Source organism: Antechinus flavipes, chromosome 4 (assembly GCF_016432865.1).
Source record: "Antechinus flavipes isolate AdamAnt ecotype Samford, QLD, Australia chromosome 4, AdamAnt_v2, whole genome shotgun sequence".
In the NCBI taxonomy this organism is placed as follows: domain Eukaryota; kingdom Metazoa; phylum Chordata; class Mammalia; order Dasyuromorphia; family Dasyuridae; genus Antechinus; species Antechinus flavipes.
The window spans coordinates 53,358,224-53,372,044 of record NC_067401.1 but is presented as its reverse complement, the minus strand read 5'-3'; positions in this window follow the sequence as shown (position 1 = coordinate 53,372,044).

The following is a 13,821-nucleotide window of genomic DNA, read 5'->3' as shown; positions in this document are numbered from 1 at the left end:
ACCAATCTCTATTGTGGGGTAGATAGGGATTCTTTTATTGATAGTTTTTAAAATTACTAATGTCACTTCCTAATAAACTTCCCCCCTCATCCCCCCTGCAAACCTCCCTTGTAAAAGTAAACAAATAAACACCTTTAGACAAAACCAAACAAGTTTTTTATGACCTTGGAGACACAAGGTCAAATCAGATGAATAAACATCTATTAAACTATTATCACTGTGTGTCAGGTACTTTGCCAGCTGTGGTCTTCAAAGGTCCTCCACAAATCATATTACCTTCTTCTGATTCCTCATTTAGCTGCCTTAATTTCCCCTGAGCATATAGCTTGACTCTGCTACAAATCACTCTTTCCCATTTGTACATTTCCTTCTTTCTCTATATCTCACTCTTCCCCTTTTTTTGGGGTTTCCCTTTCTCCTACCTCAAAGCTGTCACTTATCCCCTTCTCTCAATCAAATGTTGTGCCTTGTCTCCTTCTAAGTCCTGCTAAATACCATTTTCTTCAGGGAGCCTTACCAGACTGACCTCCCTCACCCATCCCTTGTCATTTTAATTCAATTCAATTCAATTCAATTCAATGAATGTTGACTAACTACTTGGGCTGAGCCTGGCAATAGGGGTAAAGAAACAGTCTTTCCAGACTCAGAAATCCTCCCTTCCTTCTTTGGACACTGGTGGGTATTAAAGCTTTTCACCCTTTAGTTAGTATTTACCTGTATGTTTCCCTTGTCTTCTTCAATGGGCTTTGTCCTTATGTACAACTCAGACTAAGATAAAAACTGGCTCTTCAGTTTCATTAATATAAGTTGGGCATATGTTTCATTACAATCATTCCCCTTCCCATTCTACTACATTATGCAAATGAATGTTCTGTTTCTTAAGTTCAGAATAAAATAAATTAAATTAATCATCATTTTTTCCCTTGAAACTTAGATTCTTTGAGAATTAATCTAGAGCTGGTGTCAAACATGTGGTCTATAATTTACAATGCCCCAACTGGTCCCAAATCAGATTAAGATATTATCGAGAAATATTTAATAAGATGAATAAAAATATAATAAAAACAACTATTATTATGTTGTAAAACTAAGTCACTATTTAATCCTTGGAGCTCTTTGCCTTTGACCCCAATGACCTAGAACGGACTGAGGTAAGGTGACTTACCTAGTTTCACACAGTGAGAAGCTGACTGGGTTCAGATATTTCTAGCTTCATGGCTAGCTGTCTCTCTTATTCAAAGCCAGCTTTTCTTCCATCTTCAGCTTGAGAAAGAGCTGTTGGAAACCTTGGGACATTCCTCCACAGATTTTGCTCTCATGAAAAGGAGGAAGAGGAACCAGCTCTTCCTGCATGTTTGAATTCCTTCACTAACTTGGCCATACTGTTCAGGAAACAGGGGAGGACAGCCTCCACTCAGCACGCTAAGGAAATGCAGAGGATACCAGACTGCTAGATAGTGTCTGGGGACTTAGGCCAGTGCTATTCCATTTTTTATCTTAGGAAAGAAGGCATGATCCCCCTCTCCCCTTCCCCCACAGCCTACGGGAAATACCTGAGCTCTTTACGGAGGAGCCCCTAGGTTAATAAGAGCCCTGTGATGGACACAGTGCAAAGGAAATACCACTAAGCAGAGTCTGCATCATAAAGGATGGTGGCTGTGAGCATCAAATCTCTGCTGCTAGGTCTGGATTTAATGGGCTCCCCTCCAGGCTATTTCCCCAGTCCATCCTGAGAGTACCTTTATTAACTCTCATAATGTTAACTTGATTAACGTTTTGGATAGTGATTACCTTAAATTTACCTCTAAAACAGTCTCTTCCTGGCAAGACCTATATACAAAGGCATGTATCAAGGGGTGAGAATATTGGGTTTGGAAGCAAGTAAATTAGCTTCTTTTAGTCCCAAGTCTTCAACGAGTTCTAGACGGTTAAACTGGGTCACTCAGTTTCTTCATTTATAAGAATGGGACTAATACCCATTTTTAATATGACCTATGATTTCCTTATTGGCAAACAGTTTGGACACTTCTATCCCATTTTCATAAAAATATAAGTAGGGTGAAGTTTGCAAAGTGCTTTACAAATGTCTCATTACAGATGTCATTGTGGTTGCCTCACCACAACCCTGGGAGGTAGTTACCATTACTACATCCATTTTACAGATTAGGAAACTAAAACAGAGATGAAGTGACTTGCCTATGATCACCTGACTTGTAAGTGTCTGAAGCTGAATTTGAACTCAGGACTTCTTGAATCCAGAGCTCTATAATCATTATAATGCCTAGAGAGGAAGAAAGAAATATCAGCTGGGGTCAGTTTTCAGAGGGTCTTGATCTACTTTTCCCAGTCTACAGGAACAGTCCTTAACACTCCTTTTTCTCTCAGTGAATCTCTTTCAATAATGTATTTCTGTCTTCTTTCAATCAATCAACAAAGTCTGTGTAGGGGGCAGCTAAGTGGTACATTGATTAGAGCACTTGTCTTGGAGTCAGGAGGACCTGAGTTCAAATTTGACCTTGGACAATTGAAACTTATTAATTGTGTGACCCTAAACCTAACTGCCTTGCTGGAAAACAAAATCTTTGTGATTGGACACTGTAGAGAACAGTGTTTGGATTTGCAGTCAGAAGTCCTGGGTTCAAATTCAGACTTCCTCCTGTGTGACCTGGGACAAATTGATTTAGTTATCTGGACCTCAGATTCTTAAACTACAAAATAAGTGGGGATGGGGTGGGGGAATTGACCCAAGGGTGTCTTAGGTCCTTTTCATTTCTAGATGTATGCTCCTAAGAACCACTGGATTAATGGATTAATAAAAATCAGTTGTCTTCAAAGACCTTACAGTTTGATAAGGAATTATAAAAGGGGCAGCTAGGATGCGTTATAGTGCACAGAGTCAGGAAGCCTCATCTTCCTGAGTTCAAATCTAACCTCAGATACCTACTAGCTATGTTATCCTGGGCAAGACATTTAACCCTGTTTGCCTCAATTTTCTCATCTGTAAAATGAGCTGAAAAGGAGATAGCAAACTACTCCAATGCCTTTGCCAAGAAAACCTCAAATGGGGCCATGAAGAGTTGGATATGACTCAACAACAAGGGACTATAAAACATGCACCAATAACCATCCCACAAGACAGAATTTGAAAGTGCAGTTATTAGGAAGTTCAAAGAAGTATGGGAGCTCAGAGAAAGAAGAGAGATTATCAGAAAGTTGAAAGGAGATGTAGTAAAGGTGAGTGGTAGGTAAAGTGGAAAAAGTGGTAGGTAACTTGGAATGGCAGGAAACAGGAAAGAGTAGAGCTTGGACCAGCTTCCTTCCAGCAGAGAATAGGAGAGGGCAAAATACAGACTATTAATGGGAAGGGGAAGGACTCAGGGAAATCAATCCTGAGAGAAGAGGGGAGAGAGAGAAGGAAAATTTTGTTGAGTGGATATAGCAGAGTCGGCTAAGGCCTCAGGATCTCTGTTGGGAAGCCTCTACAGGGAAGAAGGGAGAACTCATGGAAGGAAATCATGGAAATTTAATTTTCTACAGGGCACTCTATGTTCTGGCCAAAACAGATAAAAAGCTTGTACGTGCATTGGACATTCAGGCCAAATTGGCCTATTTGTTGGCCACTGACTTTGGCAATCCATCTCCTCTTCTTTTGCATTTATGCAATATGTCCCAATCACCTGGAATGCCCTCACTTTTTCCCTCAGATGCCTTCAAGGCTCGTCTCATGCCCCACCTCCTACTGGAAGCTTTCTCCGATCTCCTCAGGTGCTAAAGTTAGGGATCTTAGTGTATCCAGGTGTGTTCCGGTAAATGTGCAAAAGCAATCAAACTCATATCCATTGACCTGATTGTTGAAATAGGTATTACTATAGAGGGAGGCAAGAGACCCAGATCTTTATCATGGTGCTATTGCCAACTAGCTGTGCCTTATCTTCCTCATCGATAAGATAAGGAAGTTGAATTAAATTGGTCTGTGGAGCATCTTCCTTCTCTTAAAGTCTGCGTTAATTTAGAGAGAATGGAGAGGGAAGAGGACGGGAATAGCTGCCTTCAAGTCTTTGGAAAAAAGATCAGATTGGATCTTTTGCTTGTCTTCAGTGGACAGAACCAGGAATGGTAGATTCAAAAGTGACTGTTAGCCGGATATCAGGATAAACTTTATAATAATTGGAATTGTTTGAAGGTGAAATGGACTGGCTGCTTCTGGAGGTCACTGGTTCCCTCTCACTAGAAGTCTTTAAGGAAAAATGGGGTGACCACCTCTCAAGTAATCCCGTCTGATCATGAGTTAGACTAGATGACCAATGAGTATCATTTAACCATCAAGTTCTGTCATTCTCAATTTGGAAATGGTTCTTCTATAGAGGATAGTTTCCACTAAACCATTACTCTGCTGCCTGACACATGTGAAGATGGGGGAATGATCACATCTTAAGAAAAGAATATGATGCTACTAATAATTATTATCATTTATTCAATCATTAAAGATTTGCAAAGTGCTTTATAAGTATTATTTTATTCTTACAAAAACTTTGAGAAACAAGTGCTACTATTATTTTCATTCTAGGAATGGGGAAACTTGCAAGTAACTTGTCTAAGGTCATACAACTGATAAGTAAGTGTATAAGGGCTGAATTTTAACTCAAATCTTCCTAACTCCAAATTCAGAGCTCTGTACAACTGGCTGCCCTCTCCCCCAACTCCCCAAACTAATAACTAGCACTTTAAAAATTTTCTAAGTTGCTTTACACACATCTCATTTGATCTTCCTAATAACCTCAGAAGGTAGGTGCTTTCATAATATATATATACACACACACATAATTATATATAATATAGCATATAATAATTGCTATTATTACCCTATTTTACAGATCAGGAAACTGAGACATACAGAGAGAGGATAAGTGATTCACCATGAGTCACATGAGTCACCTGTGAATCTTTGCATCTGAGGCTGGACTTGAATTTCGGTCTTCCAGTGCCTCCAATGGGAGTTTACCCAGTTTTTCCTTAAAATTTCCCCCTCTAATGAAGGGGAACTAATGACCTCCAGAAGTAGCCAGTCCTTCAAACAGTTCCAATTATTATAAAGTTTATCCTGATATCGTGCTAACATTCACTTTGAATCTTCTACCTACCATTCCTGGTTTCTGCCCTCTGAAAACAACTCTCCTCCTACCTCCATGTCCTGAGTTTTTCATATTCTTCCAACCTCCCTGAAGAAGGGATGGATTTGTGTTGAGCCATTCATATTCTCTCTTTCTCATCCCTCTGATGACCAACCGGGTGGGAGCTGGGGGGAACTAATTGATTTCCTCAAGGTCATACAAGTGGCAAAATGGGGATTGGAACCTGTCATTTTACCCCTCCCCCTCCATCCAGCAGTGAGGACAGGAACTGTATCTTATTAAATATAACAAAGTATTTCTTTTGTCTTTCTTTGTATCCAGAGCTTGCTATAACCACCTGTATTGAATTCTGAGAGCTGAGGGTTCAGTTTTCAGTGTGAGCATTTACAACATAGAATTTGGCAAACCCTACAAAATCAGGGCTTGATGTATTGTTTTATTAATTGACTAGACTTAAGAAAGTGATAAGTAAAATGTTAATAGTGCACATTAAGCTTAGAAATGCAATGAAGGGATTTTATTTGTTTGTTTTGTAGAGCCGGTGGTTAAACATTGGTAGGTAAACATTCACCCAGTACAAATTTGGGTAAGTACATGAAGATTTGAAGAAGGAGAAAGCACTAAGAACTGGGGAGATCAGAGAAGGCTCCCTGTAGGAAGAGGGACATGAATAGCCTTGAAAGCATATAAAGATTCTGAGAGGTTGAAGGGAGAAGTGAGTGCATTTCAAGAGATTGGGACATATTGTGCAAATGCAGAAGAATAGGAGGCGGATTACCAAATCCAGTGGCTAACAAATAGGACAAGTTGGCTTTTTGTCTGTTGTTTTGGCTAAGATCATGGAGTGTCTCAAAGGGCCTTTTGTCAGTCAACAATCCACTCATTCTCTCCATAGTTTTGGATATTCTTTTCTAAGTCCCCTCATTCAACTCAGAGTCCGGGGTCCTGGGAAATTTGTCTCATAGTGGCAGAGAACTACGGCCACCACAACTAAAAAGTCATACCAGGTCTAGGCAGAAGCCCTGGTTCTCTAAAACTAAAGTCTTGGCTGCAGATTGGAAGCAACAGAGAAAGCCCTTTTCACACGAGTAACTTTGAGCCATCTATCAATCCCCATTTGTTTTTTGGCTTCTCCTCTCAGAACACTTAATGGAATTAGCTGCATGAACCTCACACTCCACCAGCCTCTAGGTTGTGCAGTGGATAAAATTCTGATCTGGAGTAAGGAGAACTTAGATTCAAATCTTTATTCAGACACAAGCTGTGTGACCCTGGACATGTCATTTAATCCTGTCTGCCTCAGTTTTCCCAATTGTACAATGTGCTAGAGAAGGAAATGGCAAACCACTCCAGTATCTTTGCCAAGAAAACCACATGTGAGGTCATGAGGTATCATACAGGATTGAAAAGACTCAAAAATAATCTCATGCTCCACAGCTTTTTACCAGGTCCATCCTACTTGAGGTGCCCTGAACCCCTTTTTTCCAGGATTCAGAAATTCTCCCAAGTAAATATTGCCACGGTTCCTCTTTGATTTTTCTATTCACCTTAATTATGTGCTGAGGACTCTTTCGAGTCAAAAGAATGTTATACTCTATCCAAAGTCAGTCCTTGGTGTTAGGAAGACCAAATTCAAGCCTTTTTTTTTCTGACATATATTACTTTTCTGATCCTGGACAAATCACTTGGTCTCTCAGTGCTTCAGGCAACTCTCTAATTAGTTACTATTGATTATTTCCAATTTATCCTGTACATAGTTTGTTTGTACAGTTATTTGCATGTTGTTCTTCTCATAGATAGTGAGCTCTTGGAGAATAGGGACTGTCTTTTACCTTTTTTTGTACTCCTAAGATACAGTACTTGGCACATAGTAGGTATTTAATTAATGTTGATTGACTCAATTCCTCTAGGATATAGATGAACTACAGGTCTGCCTCCGTAAAGGAAGGTCCCCAAGCAGAGAACAATACCCCCCAAACTATCCCACTACAACCTTTTCTCCCTTCCCCAAAATGATAGAAATAAAAATATGATAATACATCCAAAGTTTAGATTCCAAATGAACAGAGTGAAGTGCTTTTTTCCTTTTCCATATTCCATTAAAAATGTTCTATGGACAGACATGTCACTATATTTTTCCTCCACCCCCCCTTTCTAGAATCTGTATCTAGTAATGCTCTTTTTCTACCTCCTCTGCTTCCAGGAGTGACAGCTTCAGAGGGGTGGCAGCTCCCCAGCTTTCCTCCTCTCTGGTGGGTTGATACATTTCTAGTATGCTTTTTTCACTAAGTCCTATCTACCCATCCTAACTAGGCCACCACTGTGTCTTTGGAAATAAGGTAGCATAAGCAAAGCAGTGGAAATCCATTCTGGAATGTTTATGCGGTCCTCCTTGTCATAACCAAGACTTCTTCCATACCTAGGGTCTCTCATCCATCCTAATCTGGGTAATGTCCCAAGCTTATTTTTAATATTTAATGCATCTGGGATTCACTGATGGAGGGACTCTTTATCCTCTATGTATTGGTGTATGGTCTCTGAGATTTGCTATGGCTCAAAAATCCATAGCCCTGCTATAACCTAGTGATGAACTTTTCTGAATTGGCCATGATGGACCCCTATCAACAGGTAAACAATTTTTAGTGGCTAGGGTTACACTCGAATCCAGGAGAGGATGAGACATCAAAGGGGAAAACAGGCTGGGAATTCTAATAGAAACTAAGAATTTGAATAAGATTTTCTAGGGTTCTATTTCTACCACACTCCTGTTTAGGCTTGAGTCAATTAGGATGTGTTTAAGATCATGGATATAAAATAATTCTTCTTCAGGCCAATTCCAATGGTCTTGTGATGAAGAAAGCCATCTGTACCCAGAGAAAAGCTGGTGGGAACTGAATGTGAACCACAACATAGTATTTTCACTTTTTTGTTGTTGTTTTCTTATGTTTTTTTTTTCTTTCTCATTTTTTCCTTTTTGAGCTGATTTTTCTTGTGCAGCATGATATTTATGGAAATGTGTATAGAAGAATTGCACATGTTTAACATATATTGGAGCATTTACCATCTAGAGGAAAGGATGAGGGAAAGGGAGGGGAAAAAATAGAATACAAGGTTTTGTAAGGGTGGATGTTGAAAATATCCATGTATATATTTTGAAAATAAAAAGCTTTCATTAAAAAAATAAAATAATTCTGCTATATGCTCCCATCCCCTCACACCTTCTTACACACTTACACTCTAAATGTTTTGATGTTGGTTAGTCATTTTGCAGTCATTGTGACCACATTTGGATTTTTCTAGGCAGAGATACTAAAGTATTTCCTTCTCCAGATCATTTATATAGATGAGGAAACTGAGGCAAACAGAATTAAGTGACTAGATCAAGGTCACATAGTAAGTATTTGAGGCTACACCTGAGATAGAAAGGAATAAATGTTGGGAAATGGAAGAACTGCATTCTAATTTTTACTGGCATAGGCAAGTCATTTGTTTTTTGGTTTCTTCATCTGTAAAATGAAAAGGTTTGAATGGATCAGGGGTTCTCAATCTGAATTAACGAATTATTTGATGAATTCATTAATTAAGGTTAATGAATCCATCTCCGATATTTCACTATGATTAGTTTCTTTTGTAATCTTATATATTTTATTGCATGCATTTAAAAACATTATTCTGAGAAAGGCTTCATGCGTCAGCTTTACTAGCTTCCCTGAAGGGTCTAAAGTACAAAAATGTTTGAGAACTGTAAGAGCAGATGGCCTCTAAATCTCTTCCAAGTCTGGTGAACCAGAGACTCTCAGTGCTAGAAAGGACCTCAGGGCACATCCAGCCCAACTCCTTATTTTTCTAGGACAGGAAAATGAGCCCCAAAGGAAAGAAGGGATTTGCTGAAGTTCCACAGTAAGCACCAGAGTTGGGTCTCATCTAATAGAAGGCAGGATGGCATTGTAGAAAGAGAACCAGGATTCAAACAATTGTTTTTACTGTTTATTAGCTGAGTATCTTTGGACAGATCACTCATGTCTGTGAATCTCATCAATAAAATGAATGTATTTATACCTTCATTATTTATACCTTATAGTTGCTATGGGGGCAGAAGCTCTTTGTAAACCTTAAAACACAAAGGAAATGGAAATTATGGTGATGCTATGGTGGTCGCACCTGAAGGTGTGATGGATAGAGGGCTGAATCTGAAGTTAGGAAGAGTTGAATTCAAATTCAATGTCTGAGCTGTGTTCCTGGGTGAATAGTTTCTTCTCTCAGCCTCAACTGCCCCATCTACAGAATGGGAATCATACTAGTGCCACCTATTTCACAGGGAGGTTTGAAGATTAAAAATGAAATAATATTTGTAAAGTAATTTGCAAATCTTAAAGTGCTTTATAAAGGCAAGCTTATTACTATATTTATTTTATAGCAACTTATTATCATTGTCACTACTGATTAACTACTAATAAGTCTGAATTTTACTACTGCTATTATTATTATTATTATCATTGGGATTTCATGATGGCCTCCAAAATATCAGAAGCTCTTCAAGGAATGGAGAATGACACAGACCAGATTTTGGTCATTGAATTATTTAAAAAAAACTCTTTCTCTTGACTTCATTGTGCCCTGCCTTTTTGTTTAGTAGGGCTCTGGCTGAAGAAATCTTGTAGCAGAAACAGAGAAATGAAGGGGGACAGTTCTTTGTGCTAAGCACTGTACTAAGATCTTTACAAATACTTTGATTCCCATAACAATTCTATAAGATAAAGTCTACTATAATCTCCAGTTACAGTTGGAAAAATGGAGGTAGACATAGGCTAAATGACTTGCTCAGAACCACACAACTAGTAAATATTTGAGGTTGAATATGAACTCAGGTTTAAAGGCTCCAAGTCCAACGCTGTATACAGTGAGCCATCTTGCTTCCATAAAGAATAGATGTGGGACTGAATTGAACTTATAGTGGATTTTGATGAGGTACAAGAAGAAAAAGATTCTTCATTCTACTTCAATTCCAGTAGGGAGTGAGTGATGGAGATCTTTCCAGCTTGTTGTAATTGTAGGATCTGGAATAAGGTGTAAAAAGCCCCCCCCAAGTAATATGGACAATAGAGGCTCATCACATTGCTCTACCATGGGGACCCGCTACGGTCTCCATCTACATCATCCATGCATGTCAAATATTGAGCTCCTAAGCCTTGCAGGGATCCTCAGACTTTTTAAATAGGGGGCCAGTTCACTGTCCCTCAGACTATTGGAGGGCCCGACTATAGTAAAAACAAAAACTTTGTTTTGTGGGCCTTTAAATAAAGAAACTTCATAGCCCTGGGTGAGGGGGATAAACATCCTCAGCTGCTGCATCTGGCCTGTGGGCTATAGTTTGAGGACCCCTGTCTAAGTGTCAAGCATCATGTTAGGTGCTAACAAAAAATACATGTGTGTGTGGGGTGAGTCATTCCCTTTGCTCTTCCCTGTCTATGTATTCTGTAGATAAGAGTGAAGGAGTATCTCACATAAGGTATAGGATAGAATGGTCAAAAAAACACGGACTCCTCAATGGTTGGTGAGGAGGAGAGAGGAAGAAAAAAACATGGGACTAGAAAAAAATAAATTTGAATTTTTAAATAGAAAAAGAACACTGACTAGATTAGGAATTAATGGTGGAAAAGAAGAGGGGTGTGTATTTACTACTCTCCGTGAACTTGAACAAATCATTGAGTTTCTCTGGTTTTCAATTATCCTCATCTGAAAAATGAAGAAACCTGGCACACGATCGCTAATGCCCCTTTTGATATTTTAGCATAGCAGTGTTTAGTGGGAGCCAAAAGGAGAAGGCTTAACAGATGAGACAAGTAAAGGAATTTTAGCAAAGGCATTTTGAAAATAGTAAAGCTTATAAAACCCTGAATCGTGATAGAACAGACTAAAAAAACTTCATCTCTGAAGGGTCAGGAAGATTTAGATATAATCTCATGATAAGAGCACTGACCACTTCCTGCTCTCAGGACCCCATGAGATGACATGGATTTAACAGGAAACAGGAGAAGTCAGGTAGATTTGTAAAACAAACAAAAAACCTTGTTGGTTGTAGGGGGAATTCCTTGGAAAAGGTTATCAAGGGGAATTAAAAATAAAATTCCATTTCTGGAAACATTTAAAAGTAGGGCAGACACATGTCAATCTTAGAGAATTAGATATTGACTTTCTTGAAAACAGCGCTAGAGAAAATGAGCCTGAAAATCCCTTTTTGTTGTGAGATTCTGTGACAGTGGAATTAGAACAGACTTATTTAGTAGAGGGACAGAATAGGTGATGAATTAAATCAGTGGTTCTCAAACTTTTGTTTTCAGTATCTTTATCCTATTAAAAATTATTGAAGATCTCTCCAAAGTGTTTTTATTTATCTGGATTATATTTATAGACATTTACTATATTGGAAATAAAAACTATTTTTAATTTGCAGATGCTCTAAGAGGGTTTGAGAACCGCTGAATTAAACAGATAGCAAAGATCATGGTGGACTTCTACCATTGAAAATGACACATAGTAGGCCCTTAACAAATGCTGAATTAAATATTGTGAGGAACAGTGGGATTTGGGATTAGGAATCACAAGGCTCAGATTTTGCTGAACAATCTTATTTCTGGGAGTGAATTTTGGGGAGAGAAGTAGTAAGAGAACATAAGAAGCAATGCTCCCTGAGCCAATCATGGACAATTTCTTGGAGGAGGTGAGCCTAGAGTAGTGTTTGGAAGAGGGAGAGGGGCAAGGTGCTTAGAGGAAAAAGAAGAAAGGGAGGTGGAATTGGGGGAGCAGGATTGTTAAGGTGTAAATGAAAGACTGAAGGTAAGTGGGTCAGCATTCCTGGAAGAGAGGTCTGGTGGTAAGACACGTGCAGGAAAGGCGTGCCATATTCAGATCCCCGAATACTCTTGGTTAGTATGATAGAATTGGCTTATTCTATCAAATGAGTCAGTTGTTGAAGATAAACAGATGTCCATCTTAGGAGAAAAGAAATGGGGGGCCCTATGACAGGGAAAGAGAGACATTGTGTAGGAGATTCAAGCGATATTGGAAACTGTGTGGAGGTTTGTGGGGAAAGCTTCCCTTTTGGTAGGAGGTTAGGACAGAGATAGCTGAGGATAGCCACAGGCAGAGTTCCCAGAAACTGCTTACTCGCTTGATTATGAACATTTAGAGTGAAAACTCCATAAACCAGATCACAACTCATTGGAAATACGACTTTAAAAAATTGCCTGACAGACCTATTAATGCACTGTTTGTGGAATTGTGAACTGATCCAGCCATTCTGGAAAGCAATTTGGAACTGTGTCAAAAGGGCTATAAAACTCTGCATTCTCTTCGATCCAGCAATACCACCACTAAATCCATATCACAAATAAACCACAAAAAGGAAAAAAAGACCTACATGTACAAAAATATTTATAGCAGCCCTTTTTGTAGTGGCTAAGAATTGGAAATCGAAGGGATGCTCGTCAGTTGGAGAATGACTAAACAAGTTGTGGTATATGATTGTAATGGAATTACGGTGCTATAATAAATGACAAGCAGGATGATTTCAAAAAAACCTGGAAAGACTTGTATGAACTGATCCATAGTGAAGTGAGCAGAACCACTGCACAGTAACAGCAACATTGTTTGATGATCAGCTATGACAGTCTTAGCTCTTAGCAACACAATAATCCAAGACAGTCCTGAAGGACTCCCGATGAAGCATACTGTCTCCTGAGAAAGAACTGATATTGTTTAAATACAGACTGAAGCATGCTATTTTTCACTCTTTCATTTTTTCTTGTATTTAAGGTTTCTTATACAAAATGACCAATATAGAAATATTTTATGTAATTGTGTGTGTATAAACTGCATCTGATTGCTTACTATCTCAGAAAGGGAAGAGGGGAGGGAGGAAGAGAGAGAATTTGGTAAAAAAAAAAAATTAAATAAAAATGTTTTAAAAATGGAAATAAAAAGAATTGCCTAGGGTCTTAAGAAGTTAAGTGGTCCAGTCACAGCCAGTAGGTATCAAAGGCAGACCTTAAACCCTAGTTTCCCCTCTCCTCAAATTCATCACTCTAATTAACACACCAACCATAGTGTTATCTATTTCATATGTATTACCTTGTACTGTTAGTTATATTATAGTTATATTTTTATATACTTATCCTGTCTGCTCATGCATCTCCTGAGTATTGCACTTGCATCCATACAGCATTATAAGAGAACAGCTAGTGGTCCAGTGGATAGAATGCTGGCCCTGGAATCAGGAGGACTTGAGTTAAAATCTAACTGTGTGACTTTGTGTAAGTCATTTAACCCTGATTGCCCCCCCAAAAAACAAAACTCAGTATTATAAAATTCTGAGTTAGGCTTCTGCTTCATAGGGTGGATACACTAGTAGAAAGGCTAAGATTTGCTTAGCCTAAGAAGGGATGCAGAGGTTATGGTCTATACTGGTTGGGAGCCACGAATGAGGGCAGGTGTCAGACTTTATATTCCAGTGGTATGCTTGGCACTCAATTGACTCATTCATTTGTTCATTCATTCATACATATATTGAGCTAACTTTCTCCTCTTTTTTCCAGTCAAAATCTGTTTTTCAATGAACAAGTACTTGTGTTTTCTCTCTTTCCCATGAAAAAGAAAACTATCCTTGTAACAAATATGCAAAATCAAGCAA